Consider the following 20,707-nt stretch of genomic DNA (forward strand, 5'->3'; position numbering starts at 1 on the left):
AATCAATTCTAAGTTTTAAAAATAAACTTTAGGTACGTATTATTACAGTGCATTTTACAGATATCCAATGCACATTGGAAATTTGTAGGTCAAGCTCCATTAGCTCGGAGTATCTAGACAGCTGCATCCCTTTGAAATCTGACCTACTTCACGTGCTTTTAAGAATAGGCCGTGCACTTGTGAGATGCATCAAACTGTGGTTTAGGAGTCTCCTTGTCTCCTCTGCCAGGTGTGTGTGGTGAGATGCTGGCAGGGAGGAGCCGCAGGAGTTTCTGTGCAGGGAGGCAGGGGCTGCCCCAGCCGGGCACAGCCCATTCCAGCCGGCCCCAAGGTGCCCACCGCAGAGTTCGGCTGAGCTCTGTTGCTGTGCTCCAGCTGCTGTCAGGAAAGCGTGCTTCAGAATCAGCCAAACACTACATTTTTAAATGGTGAAAAACAGCAAAATAAACAGCAAGGAGGGAGTAGCAGGACATGGGGGAAGTTGCTCCAGGCACCAGGGCATGGTTTCCCTGCAGCCCCTGGAGCAGTGCAAAGGGGATGGAGCGGCACAGGCGAGCTGCAGCACACTGACCACAATCCCTGTCCTGACCCCCTGTGCTGTCCAGGACTGGGGGAAAAGAAGTGGAGCTAGAAATGAAGGAGTGAAGTTGAGCCTGAGGGACAAAAAGTGAGAGGTGGTGGGAAGGTGTTTTAATTTTTGCCCTTTATTTCTCACCATCCAGCACTGTTGCTAATTGGCAATAAGCTAAATTAATACTTGACGGGTCAAGCGTGAATTGCCCATGAGGGTACCCAGTGAGTGGTCTCTCTGTTGTGACCTGCAACCTTTCCATTTTATTTTCTCCCCCCTTCCTGTGTAGGAGGAGATTTAGGAGAGAGCTGCTGCAACTGTCTGGCAGTTGTCCAAGGTTAATCCACCATGTCCCTACAGCTGAATTTGCAATGCTGCTGGGGGATCTATGTGGACAGCCACAATGGCGTATGTACTATATGAGGAAAAGCCAGCACATCTAGTGGCTTATTTGGTGCTGCTTTGAAGAATACCTTGGAAGAATGAAGTTCAGTCATTTTGGGGGATGAAAAGTTAATTCTGGAATAGTGTCATACAAATACCAATTCATTTATCCCTAGTATCTCCACATTTGAGTTCTATTTAACCAAAGAAGATTCTAATGTTTGACAGGTTTAAGAAAATTACATGCTGTTTCTGTGAGTTAAAAAATTGTTGGGGATTTTTGTTATTGTTTTTTATTTGTTTGGTTGGGATTTTTTCCCCCAGTGATAGATTTCGCAGTAATGGAAATTGATTGAGTCCAATTCTCATATTGAAAACACACTGAGGAATTTCTTCAGTGAACTATCAAATGAGCTTGAGATACTTCTTCACATTGCAACAAATCAGCACTCTGCCAATTCATGCAACTCCATCTTTACGATGTAGATATTATTTCTTGATCATTGACCTGGAAATTCTTCTAAAACTGTGTGTTTGCTGCTCCTTATTTTAAATAATTCACTTTCCCCTATTTTTGCTAGAAACAATGAAAAAATCCCTATTCAAAATAGGAATATTTTGAAAGTGTAGTGGTTTGCACAGAAATTGTGAGAAGGAGAAAAAGGCTTTAGAGGAATTAGTGTGAAACATGTACTAAAGTAGGTGTACGCATAGGAAATCTGTGGTTATGTGACTGCAACTTTAGCCAGGACCTTAGCACATCAGCAAAACATTCTGTGATAACAGCAGATATTAAAACATGGAAACTCTTCACAATGGTGCCTAGAACATGATAGATGAAACCAAATAAATATGATAAAATATGTGATTTGTTTCTAGAACCTTAAGGTTGGTGGCTGCAGATTTGAAAGGTATATAATTTTGATAACAATACATAATATTTGCTATTTAATACTCATACACATATTCCATTTCCATGGTATCAAAACAGTATGATATTGCTAACTGGGAATGGTGATGCTGGATCCTGAAGGAAGCTGAAGTTGTATAAGCTTTAGCAAATGCTGGCTGTATCTGCAAATGATAGTGAGAAGGAGAAACAACATGGAAAAGTACAAACTGATTTTATTCTGTGTATCCACAAAGTAGAAGATGATAGGAATGATGACACCAAGCTGAGTGGTTCAGTTGACACACCTAAAGGACAGGATGTCATCCAGAGGGACCTGGACAGTGTGGTCCACAAGAAGTGGTCCAACAGGCATCACATGAGGTTTAACATGACCGAGTGCAGGCGCTGGGGTTGGGGCAACCTCCAGCATCAATAAAGGCTGAGGCATAAACAGTTGAGAGCAACCCTGTGAGAAGGACTTGGGGGTGCTGGTGGGTGAGAGGCTGGACATGACCCAGCAGTGTGTGCTCACAGCCCAGAAACAAATATGTCCTGGGCTGCATCTGAAGCAGTATGGGCAGCAGGCACAGAGAGGGCATTCTGCCGCTCTGCTCTGCTCTGGTGAGACCCCACCTGCAGTGCTGCATCCAGCTCTGGGGTGCCCAGCACAGGAAGGACACAGAACTGTTGGAGAGATTCCAGAGTAGGCCACCAAGTGGATTAGAAAGATGAAACAGCACTCTTATGAGGAAAGGCAAAAAGAATTGGAGTTGTTCAGCCTGGGGAAGAGAAGGCTTCGGGGCTTAATTTCAGCCTTCCAGTGTCTGAGGAGAGCCCACAAGAAAGATGGAGAGAGGCTGTTTACAAGGACATGTAGTGACAGGGAAAGGGGAAATGGCTTTGCACTGAAAGAGGCTAGGTTTAGATTAGATATTAGGAAGAATTTTGATTCTATGACTCTATAAAAGTTCCATGTATATACTTCCAAAGTTTGAAGGCAAACTCTGGCAAAACAGAGAAAATATTAATTGGTCTCTAATGTTCACTGCCTGCACATCCCAGGCTTCAGTCATCCTGTGCAGTATCCTTTTCATCTGAGTGAGGCTAATGCAGATTGCTGGGAAGCTGGAGCTTGAGAGAAGTTTGTTTCTTCTAAAATGAGTACTACTGAATACATGAAACAAATTCATACAGCATCAAGAAATATTCATGGAGCACATTTGGCACTGTTCCTTAGCTTCTCCAAAAGCAGACATTCAAGGAAGGGAAATGTGCCACCTGACTACCTGAAATTCCTGTTTTCTTTCTTTCACACAAATCAATTTACAGAAAAGGGAGGCAGAAATCCCACTCAGGAGATGCCTTCTTTTTTACCCCTCAGAGATTTTGCTGTGGGTTTCTCTGTTTTGCCTGCCCCTGCCTGGGAGCATACAAGTGAGTACACAGTGGACTGGAGCCTGTATGCTGTGCTGCTACTGTACACCAGCTGCCTGTTATTCAAGAAATGTTGTAAAACATCTCAGGGAGTCTGTGACTAACACCGTTTCAGTAAAGATCCAGACAGAGGCACTAGAGCAGGAGTTAATTAGCAGCCACCCAGCAGCACCAAAGTGAAATGGGGAGAGTCTGTGTTTAAAACCCCACCACTCCTCCAATCCACATAATTCACATTTGTCACTCACTGTACAAAAGCAGGCACTTAACTCTTTGATTCTCTAAGTGCAAAACCAAAGCAAGGCAAATCTTTTCATATGCTTTGTAGTACCAGCTGCTGTACTGTCCTTTTACAGCTAATTAAAACCACACGATTTTCCAATTCACTCGGTACAGAAAAATGTGTATTTTGGTGCTATATCACTTCAAAAGAGCACGTCTTGCTGCAGATTAGAGAGCAATAACTTGAGATCCTGTTGAGATCTGAAAAATGAGTGAACAATTATGGTTGGCCTTCATCCTCAGGAGCCTTAACAAATTCTCATAAAAGTCCCCTGAGGTATAGTTAGACACCATCTATGCAGCAAAATCCCTGCAGCTGAGCAGTGTAGGAAAAGTATTTGGCAGCTTCCCTAAGATATGTATATTCAAGTGGAAGTTATTCAGAGGGAAATATTTGTATGGCTGAAGTTATTTCCAAGTGGGCCCGCAATATGCTGGTTCCGGGACTGAGGCAGCAAGGAGAAACAGTTCTTAAAAGGACAGATGGAAAGAAGAGCAGGAGACCATTTCTTTCATTAGTTCATGGGTTACTAAATCAGTGTTTGTGATCTATTTTGAGTGCTCTGAATAATAAAAGGCAACCTATAAGTGCTGAAATCCCACTCTTCTGAATTTTCAGTATAATTAAATTTGTGAGAATTATACAGTCAAAAGGTTCACAAATCAAGTTGGGGTTTTTTTAACAACTTTCGGTTTGAGGCTAATTATCTGCTTCAGAGTCACTAATGGATTTTTCATACATTTTCTATGTTCATATTCATATTCAAAAGCCATGCCCATAAAATAAATATATTCTTCTGGGGCATTCCAGCAGATATTTTAATCAGTTAGGAAAGCTGATTAAGAAACTTAAAGATTTGAAAAGCACTTGGCACTAATTCAGGCAGAGGATGTGCTACAGTTTATATTAAAAAAAAACCCCAAACAAATAAAGATAGAATTTTTTCCTTATTATTACTTTTTTTTTCCAGTTTGCTGTGTTTGTTGTAATTTGACTGATCATAACTTCTAAATGGCCACACATGTCATTTTTCCTCATAGCAAACTCTTCTCAAAGTTTGGTGGAGAACTTTTTCTAGAAAATATTTTTCATCAGGGTAACACATCTGAAAGAGGAGATTGACAATTTCCTTTTTTTGAGTCCTGAAAATTTTAAAAGTGCAAGCAAATGGTTATGCCAACACAGAGATGGATTTATTACGCACTAGTGTTAAGCATGAATCACGCTAACAAATGTAGAATTCTATTGTGTATATTTTGCAAATATTTGGTTTAATTGTTTGTGAAGCCAAGGCCTAAAATGTACATATTTATACTGATAAGCATGTATATGTTCATAGAGATCATGGTGAGTTTAAATGTAGGAAAATAACTACTCCAAATTTACATATTAGTAGACAGGGACAGCTAGATGTGGAATGTTAATAGAAGTAAGACAGAACATGGAGTTATCAGATTAAGTGCTCTGATTAACTTCCTTCTTTATTATGTTCAGAATTATTACAGAAAAGAAACATAGACCCTTTCAGAAGCCTTTTAGGAAGTCCTTAGGAGAGCAAACCCTGCATCCTGAGGTAGTAGCAGGAGTAATGAAATGTTACAGTCTGTATAAATAAATATTTGTTTCAAGAACTCTATACCGTGTAGCGTTTACTTGTGCCATTGTAATATTATGGCCTTAACTCAAAATGTAAACATAATGATTTAGTGCAATAAGCTCTGTTATTTTTTGGCACAGCAAGAATATTGAGTATTCACTTGAGTGAAGAATGACTGGAAAACCTCTGATTTTGAAACACATCTGAAGAGCTTCTGTCAGGACAAGTTATACCACACAAACACAAATAAATGTGATCTGAGAACAGGAGATGAATTCTGTAGGTCATACACTGTGTAGTTTCACAGGCCTGTGAAAGTCGTTCTGAAGAACTGTAAGCCTGCAGGAGATCAAGGTGCAAATACTACAGAAAACATAAAAGAATCAAGTAAAAAAGGGATGAGCCTATGAAGGTCAGCATTTCTTTATATCAGCTCTCTTAATGCAGAGTTTCCTGAGCAGATGATCAGAGCAGGCTGCATTTCTGGTGTTTGCTCCTGCTACGCTTCTGTTACTACGCTTTTAGTCAATGTCCATTCACTTAGTCAGTCTATAGGTGTTAAATAGCATAGAAGTATTAAGAAGAGTAAAAAATATCCCTCAGTGAGAATAAAATCAGTAAAAGCTTAGTGAATGTGAGGAACCATAAAAAGCAGCATAAATTTGACTTCATTTTCGTTATAGTAACAGGAAATTATGTGATAGGCAACCTTCAAACCAGAAATGTTTCAGAAGCAAAAAATCAGCCAGGATGAAGAGCACAAAGGTTGTTTAGGGATCTTATCTTTATAGGCATATGGTTGTTTTTTTATATTAGAGATTTAATTACTCTAAAAAGATTAATTTTATGTTAATTGCACTAAATAATATAATAGATATTATGTTAATTATTTATTATGTTAATTAATTTATTACGTTAATTAATTATATATTATGTTAATTGTACTAAATAATATAATAATTGCAACTAAATGCTTATTCCAACATGGTGTTATTCTGATCTTGAGGCTATGTTCAAACTAAGATTTTCCATCTGTGCATCCCCCCAAACATTTGGGAGGCTATTCATGTTGTCTCTCAGTCCTGTTGGTGCAGGGCATGGGCCAGGGAGACAGTGCTGGAGCACATTTATTGGTTAGGAAGTAGCCAAGGAAGTTCAGAAATGTCATGGCAGCATTTGAGATTCTTGGACAGCCTTTACATGACTACCTGTAACAAGTTAACAAGCATTATGAAGAACTGCTCTTCAAAGCTCCGTGTCATCCATTTCAGGGCTAGACTCAAACTGAAACATTCTTCTGTGTTCAAAAATCATGAGTAACCAATTACAGGTATGTAAGTCTATTTTGTCTTTATTTATAAATAATGCCTTTGCCTAAAAAGTTTACTTTTCCTGTTTTCTAAATAATTAAGTCAGAAAAAGATTAACTAAAAGGCTAGTCACGTTTATAATAAATATTTTCCTAAAGAACATGTGATTCTGTTTGCAGCTATCAAAGGTAATGATTTTGTTTGCAGCTATCAAAGGTAACCTTTGAAGGAAAATAAAGAGAAAATATTTTTAAAGCTATCAGCACAGGCCTCTTCTATTTCTAACAAATTTAATTGCTCTAGATTGATTAATTTACATAGATTACATAGAGTTGTTAAAGATTTATCCTATTCTCCAGTAATTTAATATTTCTGAAATCCTTTCTGCTTTCCTATACTTATGTCTTCCCAAAATAAGTGCAAAATACTAAATTAGAAAAGCAACAAATCATAAACACTTACCTATACATGGCTGCACAAGACAGACAGAAAATAGGGTCGCAGTCATCTAGGATTTTTCTTCATGAGAGAGGCATAACTGCACAGCTGTGGCTATGACATAAGAGTTTATTTAGTCTGGACTCTATAGCAGCAAGAATGAGCACAATGAGATAACAAGCAGATGAGTTTTTAACCTCTAAAAACGCTGAGTAATGCAATGCTAAATTAAGAAGCTAGCACCTACCTTCTTCTGAACCATTAGTTTTTCAAATTGAGGGAAAGAAAAATAGGAAAGAAAAGGCAGGGTTTTTGGGGGGAATCAAGTTCACAGTCATCTGGGATTTTTTTCTGCACAAGAAAGGTGTAGCTCCTCAGCTATGCCATAAGAGTTTATTTAGGCTGGATTCATTAGAAGAAATAAAGAGCACAAAAAGATAATAAGCAGATTATTTTAGAGGTGCTATAAATGACTGTCCGTGCTTTATTTATTTATTTACCAAGGGTGTAAAGGCAGAGTAAATGCAGTGAACTCTTCCTCTCCTGTCTGTCTCAAAAACTAAATTCTGTCTCAATGAAGCCAGGAAAATATTGAGGGAACCTAAATTTTGGCTCTGTCAAAAACAAACCAGCTGCTGAAGACTACAGACGTCTTCAGGAGGGATGTATGAACAGTTAGCACCAAAAAACAGTCCTTCATTAGTAAAACAAAACAAACTCATTGCTATGTGAATATCCAGGTAGCCAGAAAGTAAAAAAAAAACCCAGGGAATGAGCTTTGAAGCAGAAAAAAAAGTGTGATGAACCTGAGAAGTCAGTCACATTTAGTTGACTTCATCAGGAAATGAGGGAGTGAGGAAGGCATTTCAGAGAGACTTTGGAAATCCTGTGATCTTTGTGTTCTATTCACCAGCTTTCAGAGTTTTCTTCTTACTTATGACTATGCCATTGTAGCCACTTTTATGTTCTTTATTGGTGAAGGACCCCACCTCAGGCTATGGAGATCTGCTGTCTATGTCCTGCATGCATTTTGTTCCAAGCTGTGCCAATAAACTCTGTAAATTGTGGAGTGTTTGTCACATCCCTGTCAGATGTGTGTCATTATATGTGCTACGGTTTGAATGAATCCAGAAATAATTCTATCTTGTCAGCTGAGCAGACAGTCTTGTCACTACCCTGCCAGTTTATACATGAGGTAGTGGGAGCTGTGTGAGAAAGCAGTGAACAATCATTTGAACTAATTAAAAGCAAAGTGATTGAAATGAATGAATGGCATTGAAGGAATCGTATTGAGTTGTTGCTGAGAGAAAATTGTTTTGAGCTGTATATTCTTAGGAGGTCTGTCATGGATGCATCCAAGGGTATGGCATGCTGCTGGTCAGAGGCTGGAGAGAGATGGAGCGTACCCTCAGCAGGGAGCTTGTCACATGCTGGATCTGTGTTTTAGTCCTGGTCAGCTGAAAGCCACATCCTTCTGGGCACTGAAAGCTCTTGTTTCATGATAGATAGATGAGTGGGCATGTACTGATGTTGGTTGGCCAAAATTGCTCTGTGTTTTTCTAGTAAAACTTAATTTTAATTTGGAACGTCTTTTTCTTTAACATATTCAGTTTTTTTATTACATGTTTGGAAATTCTGTGATTTTTTTTTTTTTGTTTCCAGTGAAAACAAAACAATACAAAACAGAACAAAAAAAAATGGAAATCTTCTTTTAATAGGCATTTTCTGCAAGAAAACCACATCATTATACCAAACCTGACAGAGACGTCAAGAAATGTCAGAGATGTCAAGCTCATGTTGCAAGTCAAGTGTAGAACTGGAATAAAATTCCTAACTATCTGTCTATTACTTTAAATATGGGATTTTCATTTCCTGGTGCTCTGAAATATTTCCTTCTCTCTATGTGTCACTCTTTAACTTCAAGTCCTGTTCTGAATCTATCAAATATACTCTGATCCCATTTTTTTGTTAACTCACCATTACATCATTTGTAATTTATCTTCACCATCATCAAAGTCTATAGTATGATTTTCATAGTAAGTGTCTCCGCCGGTGATTATGACTTTGCTGAAGAAATTCTGGCAAATGCTGCCTTGAAATTTTTGCCATATTCTGTATTAAATCATATTAAAATAATAGAATCTTTTATTCATCTCAGTATGCTTAAGATGCTCCTCAGGATCTGAATTCTGCATTTGTGCTGCAATACACAAAAGCTTACTTGCTTTACTGAGGATAGGGAAGTTATACTTGAAGATGTTATTTTATGAAATCTGAGCATGACAAAATAAACTTCCTTGTATTACTGCTATTGTGTAAGAATGTAATTCTTTGTAAACGTTGAGTGCATGTGAGTATTTGAGGTCACAAACCCCTGCATATATCTGTTATATAATGGGCACTTGGAGCCATCTATCATTGACTGCTCTTTTTTATTAATATGTTGTATTTGTCTTAACAGAAGTCCTTGTGTTTTATGTTAGAGCAATGGGTCCGGGAATTTGAACATAAACTGTCCCGCGGCAGCCAGCAATCAGTATTTTGGCATTTGTGGGAATACTGTTGCCAATATCACTCACCTGCTATTACTAAAGCAGCAATATCACAAGAAAGCAGTAAAGAAGAGGGAAAAGAAAGTAGTTATTGTTTGTTTAACTGGCATGAACGCAAAGTGAGCTGCATGGAGAGAGGCCAAATGGTTGCTCACAAGAAATAAGGCAGGTAGCGTGAACGTGAATGGCTGCACGCGGGCAGCAGCACGCCAGAGCCAGCCCCTGCAGAGGGGCACACATGCTGCCAGACCCAGACATGGAACCAGGGCCCAAGTCCAACCTGTCACACACATTAGAGAAATATTAGAAGTTCTAATCACTCATCTGAATGAAGAAAGAACAGGAGCGTGTTTTTTTTTTTTTTTCCTGGAAGAAAGAGTACATCTAGACATGGAGGAGAGGAGGAATAAGGGAGGTGAATACAGAAAAAGGGAAGCTCTGCTCCCAACCCCTGGACAATACACCTCACTAGGATGACATGTAAACTTTCAAAAGTGTTTTATCTGCACTTTAAAGCAAACAGAAAAGCAGGAATCTTCCTGGTGTAACAAAAACTTAATAAACGGATTGTCATCATAAATCAAGGCATTGTTCATTTGAAGAATACTTCTTCCAAAGGAAAATTACAATAGTAGATATACACCTTAAAGCTGGAAGTATTTTGAAGATTTCAACGGGTTTTTTTTGTTTTGTTTTGTTTTGTTTTTTTGTTTTGTCCAGAGATTAACACAGGTCCTTCTTTTCTTTGAAAATAAATAGGTTACAGCCTGATGGTGATGAATTGGGATGCTCCTTAAAATTGTCTCTCAGATTTGTCTCAGAAAAAGCAAAGATTTAAATCTTGATCTTCCCAAAGAAGCAGGGTACCACTTTATCTTTGTTTCTTTTTTTCCTGTTTTTCACCCATGCAGAATAGGACTCCTCTTACAAGTTCATATACTTTTAAAGCTCTAGGTTGTCCAGATACACAGTACCCAAGAGGAACAGCAGCTATTGAATTTTCTCTTTAAAGCTCTATGGTTTGCTAACAGTAGGTAAAAATTAAGTCAAAAGGATATCTATCAGGGACTGGATCAATAAATTGCTTTTCATACTGAGGGTAACTTAATTCATGCTCAGAGAGTGTCTTTGCTCAGACAGAGTGTCTGTTGTAGAGACACAGCTGAACAGATAATGTTTGTTGCAGACTGTGCTGGGGAGCAGGGAACAGCACTGGGTACAGACTTTCCTGTTCACAGATGCACACATGTAGACCGTAAATGAAGTTACAGTGTAACAGTGCTGCAATTGCATTTTACCAACACACTGCCCTTAATAGGACATAATAGGACATATGGGGAATTAAAAAAAGTCTCAAAGATTTCCCTGAAGTACAGAGCCAGTGACATGGGGACACCCAGACCACCATCCAGGATTGATGCACCATCCAATCTGACCATCTGATCACAAGAGAAAAAAAATATTGGTTTCAAACACTCATTATTTGGTATCCTTCCAAATGTAGTAAAGTCTCTAAAAATTGCCAAGTCAGTGCTAAACTGAGAAGCTAGCTCCTTACTTCTTCTGTACTTCTTCTTCTTTTTGTTCTGAGGAAAAAGAGAATAGGAAAAAACAAGCAGGATTTTTTGGGCTGGGATTGTAAAGGAGTCCATCAGCCCAGGGCTGAACACCTTGTTTCAGGCAGACACCCATTATCCCTTATAAGATGATTTAGGTACCCAAGGCATTGTAATGAAAGTCTTGAAGTAATTTCTTTTTTAAGAATGAGCTATATATCTCATGATGAACATCTGTTTATTGCATCTTTAATGACTCAAATCTTCATTGGCTGTTCTATTTACTCTTATAAGGAGTTTTTGCTAATTCTGTTCTGATTAGGAGTTTTTGATGTACAAATATATACTTGGAAGTCATAAAGGAGCTATATTTAAATTGTCCTGAATTAACTGAGAAGTAATAATTTTCTGGGGGAAAAAAGGAATTCTAGAATTTCACTAGTGAATAATTTTTAGATTGCACTATATTTAAGATCCTATTTTAAAATGACACACCCAGAAAGCCATTGCTTTCCCTCTCTTTTGTATATGTTTGAAAGACATATAAAAACCATGAAAACCTTTTATTCCTCTTCTTCTAAATAAGTGTTAAGAATCTCTTGAAAAAATATATTTAAAAATGGTCAAGTAATAGCTTTAAGTAGTTACATGATGTTCATGTCTGATGCCTGAAAAGAAGTAACAGCAGTGAGAAGGGCAAAGAAGCAAATCCAGAAAGTCACAGCTAAGGTAGTGGTACAAGTCCAGTGTCAAAGGTATGGTGAGTGAAATCTAATTTGTGTGATGAGTCAGGAAGAGGCATGCACAACATCTAGGCAGTGTCTAAGACTGGGGATAGCTTATCTGGATTTGTGTTTTTGAAGCCTCTTCTTTCCAGGTATCTGTTTGTTTGTCTCAAATCCACCTGACAGGTGGATTAACAGGTATTATGCTTATTTTACACTGCAAGGAACAGATGAGATGTTGAGTCATTTCCTCTGAACTCACTGGAATTCACAATGGGCATTATTGTAGCAACAAATATTAGTTTCAGAAAATTTAGTGGGGTCCATAGAAGTGTCACAAAAATGACCAAAGGACAGGAAAATCTGTGACTTGAGAAAAGTCTGAGAAAACTGCATTTGCTCAGTCTTGGGAAAAGAAGGTTTAGGGGGCATTTTACCACTGTGTTTCAGGGCTGAGGACAGCAAAAACGTGGATTCCATGGTGTTGAATGTTTCTGATTTGGATAGACAGGATTCTGGGTCACCTTGTCTAGATTGTGTTTTTGGCAAAAAGTTTGGATTAGGTGATCCCTGAGGTCCCTTCCAACCCAGTGTTCTGTAATTCTCGTCATGCAGTTATTTTCTCCCTGAAAGCATTAGCTTTCAGAAGGTATGGCTTTCATGGTAGCCTTTACATTAACATACATAATGCAGTGAAATGCGACACAAAGGAAGATACATCTCAGGGTTTGAGAATTTCACTATTACATTCTAACCACAAAGCCACATATATATATATTTTTAACTGTAGTTATGGCATAATATGTCTTCTGTATTCTAATTCTAAATGCTAAAATCAGATTCATTGTCATTTAAAAGAAGTATATTTAGCTATAACTTGAAGATCTTCTGTAGGTTAAAGATGATATGAACAAGAAAATGCTCAAAGCCCCCATCACACCAGAAGAAGCTAGTCCTGTAGTAGTCCTGTACCTTGTTTCTTAGCTCTGTTCAATCTGGTTTTCCACAGTGCACCAGCAATCTGGTCTGCAATCAAATCTTCCACACAGATAGCATTTCAAATTAAATTTAATTTAAAAAAAATGCACATGAAAGTCTCTCACCCACTACTGCACAAACAACATTTTTTTGCTTATGCTTTTACCCACCAAAGTGCTTTGAAAACATTTCAAACTTGTTTGTTCAAGATGCTGGAACTACATACAGTAAACATCCATCTGCGTATTAGTCTTAAAAACATTTTGACAGAATTAAACAAGGCACAAACAATAAAATAGTCTGCATTCACATATACCAGTGGGCTAGGCTATCTCTTTATGCCTGACAAGATTCAGGAAAGAAATTTAGTCATACTGAAAACTGCATGAATACCTCATTGTATCAGAAATTTTGATTTTGAGAGCAATGGTAGACATGGGCCAAGAAGGGTGCAGGCTTTACACTATCAGTAAAAGGCACTTTTGCCTCCATAAAATTAAAGGCAGTTGAGTATAATCAAAGCATTTGTAGAAAGCAATTTTTGTAACAATAAACAAAAGGGGAAAACTATCCTTCATTAAATCTCTCAGTGACTGAACCAGCCACTACACCAGGCCAAGCTCGAAGTTGCATTTTGGTGGAAGTGTCTAGGTCTGTGACTGCCCCTGTGCAGGACTGCCTCTGGAACTGCACCAGCTGAAGAGCACTGGGATGGAGCCATTAGCCAAAGACTGTTTATTTATAACCAGTGCTCTTGCTGATTACACAGATGATTATATCTGTCTGCTGGCAAGAATTCTGTTTCCTGTATATTTCATACTTAGGAATATTAATATTTATTTTAAAAAGTTATAAATCTCCAGACTTCCCATAGTCAAATTTAGTTTGATTTAACAAAACATGAATTTTACCAGAAAAGAAAAACTCTCAGTGATACATTCATGTATCTCTTTCAGTAACGAGCAGAGTTGTACTATTTTCAAGAGATGTTTTCCTTTGGTGAAGACTTGCTAACTCTCCTAAATGTTAAACAGAAATTATGCAAGATTTGATTAGACCTATCAGCTTTCTAAAGGGACTATCAAAAGATAATTACGCATAAGAATGATGATCATAGGAAGTAGTTTGTGTTGTTCAAAGAAAATGTTTTCTGAAATCTGCAATTATATATGTTGCTGGAAATATTCCCAAGTAAACTTCATTTTGTAGCTCATCCTCAAGAGATATCATTAACGATACATTTGTACCAATTATCAAGGGAATGTCTGAATTTATTTTCACAGCTGGGTAAATAAGGAGCACACTCCCAGGAACAGTTGTATGACTAAGTTCATATTTGTCATATTATATTGATACATTATTTGTCAAACAGCACTTAGAGTAACAGCTGTAAGAGTAACTATTTTATAAACTCAAATGATTTTTCTCTATTTCAGATACCTTCGATGGAAGTAATTGAGCTGGTTAGTCAGATGGACACATGACAAATAAGCATACCAGCCTATCTACCATGGCTTTGGTATGTTCTGCTGATCTGCTTCTGCTGCTCCGACATTACTGAAAATTTGCTTCACTTGATTATTGTGCAAGTATTCTGGAGAGATTTAGCTCTGTCTCATAAAATGATTACCGCAGCTTTAACTACACTGCTTTCATTAAGGTCAAAGGAAATTATGACTTATTCTTCTAATAAAACTTGGTGCAGGAACCTGTGTCCCTAGCTTGGGAAATTTTCAGATGATCTTTTTTTCAGACTACGTGAGAAGAAATCCCCTGATTTTTCATGAATCAAGAAGAAATAGTGTTTCCATAATGGAGAACTTTGGGCTATACATGTGTACAGAGTAACGTCCAAGCATGTTATTCCTTCAGTTATGCATTCTGAATATAGGAAAATAGTCTAAAATAATCTATTTGCTCTGACAGAGCATCCAGTGCTTCCTCAGTGTATACAATCTTATTTAGATGAGACTGGAATGTAGTTTAACTTTTATTGTATTGGTTTCAGTGGTTGTACCTTCCCTCTCATGGAAACCTCTTAAGTGCGATCAAACATGCCTGTTTCTCAGGCAGGAATGAATCATGTCACTATGCTGAAGTAGGAAACCTGACACCTTGACAGTCTTAAAAACTCCTTTTGTAACTTTTTTGTCAGTTAGATTTCCTATAAAAGAAAATAAAAAACTTTAAGAAGTCTGAATCAGAGGAAACTCCCCCCAAAAAAAAAATTAAAAAAAAAAAAAAAAAAAAAAAGTGTGTTCATGTATGCTCATCCCGCTCATCCTGACCAGAGTTTTATGTGAATATAAATTACCTTTTCCCCATACTGTTAAGTGAAATTACCCTCCCTGGAAGTCTTCTTCATTTAATTTGCTCATCATGATTGTATTAATAAATCTACAGAGAATCTGTCACACGTATTTTTCAATGAATAGTTGAATTGTTTTTATAGGTAAAGTATGTTGAAATTAGCAAAGTACCTTCTTAAATGCTCTGAAAGCACAACTATTTCACAAAATTACTTTGGAAGTGGCATTGTGGATTCCACTTATCATTCCTCTCTGAGATTTGCAGATGAAATCCTTGTTCCATTTGCATAGAGAAAATAGTCTTCTTTCCAAGCACCCTGTTCAACAAGCCCCAAATAAACACTGAAATTGGACTGAGATCTTTCTGACTCCCTGCTCTGCAGCCCCAACTTCTTCAATGACACCCAAAGAAGGAATGAGGAAGGACTGAAGTGGGATACAGCCACTGTTGCTGGGATACAGCCGAGACCCAGATATGCTTTCTGGCATTTTTGGTACACTGCCCTTCCAAAAGGACAACCAAACCCCACCTCCTGCTGGGTGCCTGATATTTAACTGGCTGCTATTAGGCACTAGATCTTCTGAACAGAAATGAAACTAATTTACAGGTACACTTTCAGACTAAACCAATTTCAAATTATGGCTTTTCCTTCACTGAAGTCATCATTTGGGAGTGAGCATTTAATGTATTTAGGACTGAAAATGTGAGTCAAACCCACTGCAAAGTAAGGTCTGCTGTGAGCCTTGCATTTGCTGTTTGTGCAGGCATCAGGTTTCCTGATTAAGTTTGCAGGATGCCTCTTTTAAGGGTACAGGAAGTTAAAATACAGCACTGAAATAAATATTGCAAATAAAATCCAGAGACAGGAATGGTTTTGAAAGTGTTTAAACATTTCAGGATCGCTGATGAAGAAAGATTCGCAGGAGAATTATGGAAATTTGGGAGTAAAGACTACTATTCAGAATTCAACCTTGACTATGTGACATGATGTACAGCCCGAGCTGTATATGTGCTGCATGGGAATGTTCCTTAGGTCAACTCAAATGGTGGAATTTAAGTTCATGCAAATTCACAGGAGCCTGAGCAGGGAATGTATTCTTTCCAAACAAATTAGATTCCATTTTCAATTAAAACTAGAAATATTTTTAGTAACAGTATATTATTTTGAGTTTAAACATCTTCACATAGTTGGTCATTTATGTTGTTTCACAAGGCAAACAAGCTTCATTCTACAAACTAAACATTGCTTCATTATGTTCAAATTGTATAATCCTTATATGCATATATGTTTTTTGAGCTCCTTGTGCTTTTCAGTAATGCTAAGCATGACCTGGAGAAAATATAAAATGTCCTTATCAGAAAAAATAGTACATTACACAGAACCAGGTAACTTTCTATGTGTTGCTAAGGACAAAGCAGTTATGCAGGTTTAGCGGAGAGAAATGCCTTTTGGCATATCTAAATAAAAGTCAGACATCTAGGAGCCAAATAATTTCCATGCAAATTCCTGTTGCAGTGTTGAAGCCACAAAGGTCAACTCAGTCCTTGGAAGTTTGAGCTGAGAATTGCCAGGAAAGGATGGGAAAGTAACAGTCCTTTGTCACCACAGTGAGGCTCCTACAGAGCAGGGGCACGACTGATTCTTCCCACATTTTGGAAAAGGATGCTGAAAGATTAGAAAAGTACAGGAAAGACCTACAAGCTTGATTTGAGGTCTAGAGAGAATTAAGGGACTCAGGGTAGTTAATTAGTCAAACATGTGATGTGATCATGGCCTTCAGAAGTACTTCAGTGGAGAGAAGACTTCCTATAATGACTTCTTTAATTTAGTAAAATAAGGATAATGAAATCCAATGCCTGGAAATTAAATTTAGACAAATTCAGAATAGAAATTATATGCAATTTAGTAGCAAGAGTAAAAAACACTGTACTAATTTGCCTAGAAAAATACATGACTCTCCAGCCTTTAAAGCTTACTATCCAAAAGGTAGTCAGTCTGTCTAAAAGATATGCTGCAGATTAAGTAGGAGTTACAATCTGTATATGAAAATTATAAGGGAACTTCTCTACCTCTTATTATTCAGACTAGAGGATGTTCTACAATGAAAATCAAAAAAGCTGGGGAAAATTCTTCTAAACTCATCTTGTCATTTGAACTGTATTTGCCCCTGTCTATGTGTGTGAACAGAAGGAGGGTTTATGCACTTGCCTCTCTTACTCTGGCTTCATATATATCTGCTGCACAGGAAGCACCCTGTTGTGAAAAATACTGAGTTAGTCCTTATATTATTATTATTGTTGTTTCTGCTTTGCTTTATATGTTTTAAAAGTAAAAAAAGTCAGATACAAAGACATGTTTTGGGATGACTGGCCTAGACCCACAGGCACAGAGCTTGACAGCATCCCATATGGTGAGTTGTTTTATTTTTAATTATTTTTGCAAAGTTGGCTGTATTGTACTAATTTATTTAAGGGGTGTAATTTTGGTGCTTAAATTTTAGTGGTGTGGATACTTTAAATTATTTTTTAGTATGACAGCCTGCTAACCTGTGAAGAGGTGAATATGGGAGTTTCACCTACTCTTGGTCAAAAGAACAAATGTCTGAAATTATCTGTAAAAGGCTACTGCTGGGGACTTGCTGTGTTTGTATGAAAGATTGAAAGCAGGCAAAAGAGACCGAAGTATCCAATTAAGCACTGTCATCAGCAGACAGGAGTCAGTGATGCCCAAGAAGTCAGCAAGACATATAATGAAAATGGTGTTCCTTTCTTAAGAAAGTACTACCTGTACATTTCTGAACCTGAAATGTGGCATCCTTACATTCTGATTCTGAAACTTTCAGGTTCTATGAGATTCTGTTCTGAAGAAGATGCTCATAATTTTTTTCTTTTTTTTCTTTTTTCCCTTGGTTTAGTTTGGTGGTTTTTTTCTTTCTCTATTTGTTGGATACCATAGTACCCAGTTTCTGGATACTGAGCCCCCAAACTACGCCATTGGACTCCATGGAACATACCAAACTCAGATCCAAAAAACCTTCTTTGGTTAAGTAAAACGACATCTGGAGCTTTACAAAAAATACATTAAACCCCCTGGCTCAGGGATTCATGGAGGCACTGCTGCCAACAGGTACCAAGTCTCAGTGGTGACTAATATCCTGAGAGCTGCTGTTTCCATGGATGGAACAATGACCCAAACCTACAGTGACCTGGAGGAGGATTGCTGGAGAAAAAGTTATTATTGTCTGGTTTTTTTTAGTGCCTGAACACAATGTCTGAACAACTAAAACATTTACACAGGATGATATGGACTGAAGTGCGATTCATCATCCTTGGAGTGTCCAAGCAACATATCCTAGTTTGAAGAGGATTTTTACATATGCTAAAAGCTTCATTTGATCAAGAGTGCACCTTCAAAGCAAATGTCCAATTCGGTTTTCACTATGGTTTGGTTTGCAGTGTGGAACAGCCTGGCAGCACAGAAACTGGTGTCCTTCTGGGCAAAACTAAGACAAAGAACATCTGCCAGGAGCTTATTAACTGTGGTGTAACCATTGCCAGGCACTCAGTGCAAGTCACAGGCTTTGTAGTGGGTCATGTCAGTCTCTCCGATGGGACTACAGCACAATGAAGAAAGCAATGAAAGATTCAGGAGGCAATGAAAGATTCACAGTGGTAAACCCAAAAAGCATAAGAAGGAATATGGCTGTGCAAACCCAGTTGATAGGTTTGGCTGCATTGGTTGCAGAAGTAGAAGTACTATCAGAAGTAGTTCTTGGAGTGGCTGCCAAGATTTTTTCTCTAGAAATTATTTTAAAATTCATACCTAGCTCCTGTGAACTTCTCCCAAGGAGTGCACCCTAAATGTGAATTCACGGATCCATGCTCCCCCTTGAGCCATCCCTTCTAGCACGGGTAGTGATTGTGTCCCACTCCTTGTTGACAAAGGCATTGAGCTGATACCTGACCATGACTTCAGCAGCTTGTAGCTCAAATTATGGTCATCTTCATTTTCTGGACACATTTTTCATTTAAGAACATCTTCTTTGGGTATTAACTGTGATATTTTCAAATGCTGCTTTAGCATGCAATTACATAATCTGTAGAAAAGGATGGCTTATTCCTTCCCCATTTTGGAAATACAGAAGATGAGGGCAAAGAGAGAAAGAGACTTCCAATAGCTCATTCTTTTTAAGCATTTATAAGCATACCTCAACAATTTGATGATAAAATCTCGATATTTCATAAAAGATGACTTCTGTTATCCCAACACTGTCTTTAAAATCCATCCTTTAAACTCCTACCCATTTATAGACCATCATGCTTTTGCAAGGTATTTACATTTAGGACATGTTTTGATTCATTTTATCCTTTCAATTTTTTCCAGTGTGCCAGTACCTTTCTTTATCAAGCTAGCACAGAGCTGTCAACAAGTGAGAACAACAAAATCAGTTCTCAAAAACTCAAGGAGGAAAGGAGTCAAGGTGAATGCATGGGGGATACGGAGAGGTCCCTCCCATGCCCCATGTTTCAGAATTTACTGTGAAACCCTGAGGTCTCAGATCCCAATCCCAGAACAAAGAACTTGGCATCTCAGGGTAAGGGGAAGCCAACACTTGGTGAGTAAGTCCTTAGTTCTTTCAAACCTTTATCTGCCTTCTAGGTAAAAGACCTGCGTATTTTCTTTCAAACCTTCATAGAAATTGAATTGTGTAAAGTAATTAAACTGAACCAAATGAGATTGGGTGGATTAAAGAGATGATGGGGAGCTTTTTTTCCATATTTGCCTTATCATTTATTGAACACAGTCTGTTCCAGGAGCTGTAGCATATAGTGGAGAACTGTATAATCTAAATGTGACCTGTGGATTGACATGAGTAATCAGAAATCTGTGACGCCAGCTATGTACACATAAACATCAGCCTTTCCTTGAGCTCTGAAATACCCCCGAGAGTCCTGTGCATCCCCATCTGAGAGTCTCTTGCTTCACCTGCAAGACAAACTCAGCTCCATGACCTTGGGAACACTGGCTTGGCAAGGAAGACTTGAACCCAGGCTCTCCAGGGAGTACCACTTGGAGGTGAAAATTAGACAGGAGCACAAGGACTTAAAATCTTGTTTCTAATGCTATTATATTCCCTTCCATATTAACCAAAATCTGCCACCTCTCCATTTCTGAGGGGCAATATGTTAAAAAGTATTTTTAACACACATATCCTAAGGCCGCATACTGAAAGAAAAGAAGCCTCTACACTGTTGCAGCACTCTTTTTAGGCAGTACCTGTCAGTAGCAGCAGGAGTTACTTGCCTGCCTGGAGCAGGAGACACAGGGCAGCAATAATGTAAAATGCTACTAGCAGGCACAGTACATTAGGCTCCCATTGTGACAGTGAAGGAATAAAAATGGCTGTGGATAAGTCCCTGAAGTTAGACTAACTATTTAACAGGAATAGGATTTTTTTTTTTTTAATCTATAAATATTTATTCTGGAGAAAGCATACTAGGTGATTACAAGTGCAGATGCTCTCCTGGTCAATATTTGACTAAAGAAAGCAATCAGTTCTTCTAACAGTAGCAAGAAAATTATATCACGAGGAATAATGAGTAAATTTAAAAAAAACCAAAAAAACAACCTTTAAATTAACTTAACTTTTAAACAATTTAGTTATTTAAGAACAAC

Source organism: Pyrgilauda ruficollis, unplaced genomic scaffold, assembly GCF_017590135.1.
Source record: "Pyrgilauda ruficollis isolate IOZ18807 unplaced genomic scaffold, ASM1759013v1 scaffold70, whole genome shotgun sequence".
NCBI classification, from domain to species: Eukaryota; Metazoa; Chordata; class Aves; order Passeriformes; family Passeridae; genus Pyrgilauda; species Pyrgilauda ruficollis.